We start from the raw sequence: 5,527 nt of genomic DNA on the forward strand, positions 1-5,527 counted from the left end.
TATCAGACTTTCTCGTTTATTTGTACTTTTATTTTTATTTTAATCTTAAATAACTTCGATAATTTTGCAAATTTTATATTGATTCTTATAAGTTTTGTAATTACTCAGCAAAAAACTCTTTTTTTAATTTAATGTGATTTATATGCGATGCAACGTAGAATATATTAATTTTCATATATTAAATATAAATCTCTTAAGTTTATGAACAATTTTCTGATTGTTACATTATCGTTACTTTATAGTTACTATTCTAAATAATTTAAAATAATTATTAAAATGTTTTATAGTTACATTAAATTTCAATAAATTAAATAAATAAATAATTATAAATAATAAGTTTACTTTGGTTTATTATCTCATCCTCTTTAAAATATACAGCATCTGAAACAAAAATAATAGTAATATTAAAATTTAACAATAAATAATGCGAATGTTTAGCTTACTGCTAAATAGTTACTAGAAGCTTGTAGTGCTTCCAATGATGTGATCATTTGTGTAGCTTTTATGCGCTAAATATAACGCATAATAAAAATGTAAGAGCTTTTATATGCGAACAAGTTACCGTCACACGCAGCTGGAGCGAACAACGGTATATGCCGTACACAAAATATTTTCAATCATTCATGTTTATACAGCTTGCGATAAAAGCTTTTATAACGTTTGAAATATGTCTTTTACATTTTTTTAAAGCTGAATCTTTTGAAATCTTCGTCATTAAGGGCTAGTGAAACATAGACTTATAAAATATTACATTTGAATACGAGTGCATCGGGCGACTGCCAGGACGTTTGCATTAGAAAAGCATGGGAAATCCGGCTACAGCAATGCTGGTGGAATCCTGTGATATGGTAAGAAACCCTAATGATCATAGACGATTTTGTTCAATAGCAATCGGTAGAGAATTTTGAAGCTAAATTTATACCATTACTTGTTTATTAAATATAAAAATATTTTCGTATTATTTTTTACAGAATTACATATATAATTATTATTCATTCGACGATAAATGGATTTAAAAATATAAAACATCTGCCACAGTAATAAAATAAATATAATAACTTAAAGTTAAAAACTTTGATATTATTCATACCGAGACAAATTCTATTAATGCAATAGAAATGCAAACGAATATATATATATATATATATATATATATATATATCTTATATATATATATATATATATATATATATATATATATGCTCATGATTATCCATATATAGACGTTTTCTGTTAAGTCCTCATTTCCTTTTTTTCAACAATGTATTTGTGAGAGGTAGATTTTCCATCACTCTGCAATAAAATCCAAATATAACAACCGACTTAATGCCACAGCTGCTATACAAACGCAGGGTTGTAATATAATTTTTAATAAATATAAATTAAATTTTTGATTATAAAATTTAATAACATTTTTTTAGAATTTTTTTTAATAAACAATTTTTTATAAAAAAAATCAGTTTTGATATTTTATACATTCGAAATTATTAAGTATATATAGCAGAACAAACAAATATTATCCAAATATAAATACAATATTATATATATAAACACATGAAGAAACAAACATACGAATGTTTGTAAACTTTTTCATTTGGCATTTTATATTAGAAGGGTTTAAAGTAAAGATATACTTGGGGTAATAATAATGACAGATTTCAAATGAAATGACAAAGGGAATAAAAGGGACTCAATATGCAAATCCATCCATGACCTAAAGTAGACATGACCTAAAAGTTCAAAATATCAAATCGTACCATGGAATTGTAGGGTATTGCTCAAAAAATAAATTGAGAGTCAATTGAGAAAGTCCTGCTGTTTGATTTGTAATTCATTTACGAAAGCTAATGTGGTAAATATGTAGTATTTGTTTTTTATTTAATTTCAAATCCATCACATTGATTCTAACGACGTTTCTATCGGAGGAAAAACGACAATGTTTGAAAGTCCATAACATAAGTATTTTCTTTCGTTGTTAATAGACCGAGACCGAGACCTTAATATAATTTTTAAGTTATTTTTAGTGCTATCTCTGTAAAAAAATCGCCCATGAAATTTATATTTTGCACTGGTTGGATAATGTAGCTATTATTTGGTGAAATCCCTTTAAAATTAAAAAAATACATTGCACCAATTTACCCCCTAGCCGTCCCAATTTACCCCGCCTAAAAGGGGTAAAAAGGACCAGGTTTCAATTTGTTGAAAAACAGCCAAAAAACATACACATTTCTACAAGGATAAATTATTCGCTGGGATTTTCACTGAAAATCGTCAGATAGTTGTTCATTTGATATGTGTTTTTGTTGTGATATAATTGGTTGATTTTAACCATATAATTACTCAAAGTTAAATTGGACTTTTGTGCCCTGCCCTACCCTATATGTAATGTGAAATGAAATTTTCTTTATATTAAATTCGTTACTAAACTTTCTTATTGTACCATCTTTCTTATACCATTGCAAACCTAGTAAGCAAACCTTTAAAATTAAAAAAATACATTGCACCAATTTACTCCCTAGCCGTCCCAAATTACCACGCCTAAAAGGGGTAAAAAGGACCAAGTTTCAATTTGTTGAAAAACGGTCAAAAAACATACACATTTCTACAATGATGAATTATTCGCTGGGATTTTCACTGAAAATAGTCAGATAGTTGTTTATTTGATATGTGTTTTGTGATATAATTGGTTGATTTTACCATATATTAGGTTGTCAAATATCTCCCTTCCGCTTTTTTGCTCTTGGTTTATAATACAAAAAGGCGGAAGGGAGATATTCGACAACCTATTAATTACTCAAAGTTAAATTGGACTTTTGCGCCCTGGCCTACCCTATATGTAATGTGGAATGAAATTTTCTTTATATTAAATTCGTTACTAAACTTTCTTATTGTACATCTTTCTCATAACATTGCAAACCTAGTAAGCAATGCTAATTTGTGTTACCCGCTACCCGCTAGTGTATTCGTTTGTATAAAATTCCTCTCTGAATTGAATTACATCTATGTGATATATTGTTCTGAAGCAAGTTACAAGTGTGTGTGTTGAGCACGTCACTATAATTTAATTTAGTCTCTGTAGGTACCGTCGTTGCTTCCGGTTTGTGATTTTGGCAAAATTCGTGAGTTTCGTTCGGCAATCGGCGCCACAATCCGGAAAAATTTGTTCGCTTCCGGTATTATCGATTCGCGCCCGAACTTGTAAATGCGCGCGCATTCTCTTCATTCTCGCGGGCGTAAGAAGCATCAAGTTCAAAGAACCAAAACAACAAAACCATAACAAAGCGTCTTATAGGTATATAGTTATATACGTTCACGCACTCCCAAAGCGCAAGCTCAGGTATCCAATATCAGAATTCGCATTCACATATCACGGGAACCAGGATGCGCCTGAACCATTTCGAAATAAAGCGCGGATTAAATGTCAACGAACAAATGTACTATAACAAAAAATAGACCTGGGTTTTACAAACTAGGCTCAGTTATTTAGGCAAATTGGTCAAAAAAATATTATATCGGCATTAATGATAGATACAAAACATATAATATGAAAGTCAATATTTTATAAATTCTGTCATTATTGAAAAATATGATTATGGTATGAGTTGTTCTAAATTTTCATGACTTTAACTTAACCCTCCGTCGGGCGCAGCCGATCTGACAGATACAGGGCCAACATTTTAGCATGTTTCTCCACATTTTGATGTCATCGAGATCTCCATATCGCAGTAGCTTCGTAATTTTATGTCTACTATTTATTCGTCCATATTAGATTGTCTTTGAACTTCGCATATTTTGCTAGTAGCAATTTTGTTAAAAAAAAAACACACTAAGCCAAATTCTATTTGACGTACAAAAAGACAAAAAACACCAAGTTTTTACTGTTCTAATTGTTTATATAGTCTTTGTATAAACATTCCAACAGAATCTGACAATTCTTTTTATATAATTAATTAAATTATTCATTTCAGAAAAAGTAAGGTTTGTGCGTCTAGCATTTTGAGCGCATGTACGGATTTTTATATTTGCTATATTATAAAAATAATATTGATCTAATATATATTTTGTTTTTGTTTACATATAATATGCATATTCAGCATTGTAAAAGCGCAAATTAAATAAAAATATATAAAACTGTAAGCCTCCTGTTAATATATTTATAATCTGTATCTGTCATATACACTGCGCCCGATTCTGTACATATTTGGACTGCGCCCGACGGAGGGTTAAACATCACACTTATTTTGTAAATACATTTTACATATATTTGTATTTGATAAATAATTTGACAAAAAGTATAAAATATATAAAAGCTTAATATTCGCTGCATAAGTTATTTTGCTTCGGTGTAAATTTTAACCGACATCGCATTTTTTTTTTTTTTTTACTCGTTTTATTTAGCAATCAGAAATACATAAAGATTCCTATGAGCTAAAATGACAATGTAAGAGTGATGCCTAAGAAGAGCTCCAATGAGATCTTCTCAGTTTAACAATTATTATAATATAACATCGCCATTTTCGCGCGCATTATAAGTACGCAATATGACAAGCAGATTGTTACTCAAAGTTACGCATTATGTACAAGTATATGTTTAAATTTACATATATATATATATGTTTGTATCAAAAAGTTTACAAACCCTAGCCAATAGTTATTAATTTATTATTATTTTTACCGACAAATACTGATATATTCCGTATATAAATTTTACTAAAATATGGTTAATACATTACTAGCTAATAAATAACAGTTACATAATGAATATACTTTTTAGTAAAATTTGAATAATTTATAATTTATTAATTCCGTTACATCTGGTTATTATTATATTATTTAAGTAATACCCTATTACATCAAAATATTAATATTATATTAGCTTTAACGTATAAAATCTATCAACCAAAACGAAAGTAAAATACCATAGTACATACGTACTTCTAAAGTTGTTTGAATAATTTATAACTTATTAATTCCATTACATCTGGTTATTATTATATTATTTAAGTAATACCCTATTACATCAAACTATTAATATTATTATTAGCTTTAACGTATAAAATATATCAACAAAAACGAAAGTAAAATACCATAGTACATACGTACTTCTAAAGTTGTTTGCTATTGAGCTTTTAGATTTTCGTTTTCACACTTTCGCGTTTTTGGATCGATAATTCCACTAACACATTTTAGAGTCCAAACAACCGCGCGAGCACGCTGATACAGTCAGCCTCACCACAACCCCCGTGCTCTCGAACGCATTTATGTTTATCACGATAGATGGGAAATCGTTCGAAATGAAAATGAAACAGTTCTATTTTAATTTTAATTATTTTTTTGTGAATTATGTTACAATCCTTCATAATTATTTAATTTAGTTAATTAAAGTTTATTCTTCATATTTAATCATCAGTATTTTAACACTAGTTAATTATTTAGATCCCAGTACTTTTCAATTATTTTTGTGTTATCTATTTCTCTATAATTAAATCTTAATAAGTGGAAGTTCTCATTGGTGTATGACTACTAC

Source organism: Ctenocephalides felis, unplaced genomic scaffold (assembly GCF_003426905.1).
Source record: "Ctenocephalides felis isolate EL2017-DRISC unplaced genomic scaffold, ASM342690v1 CF-g0.4_SCAFFOLD_01886, whole genome shotgun sequence".
Classification (NCBI taxonomy): Eukaryota; Metazoa; Arthropoda; class Insecta; order Siphonaptera; family Pulicidae; genus Ctenocephalides; species Ctenocephalides felis.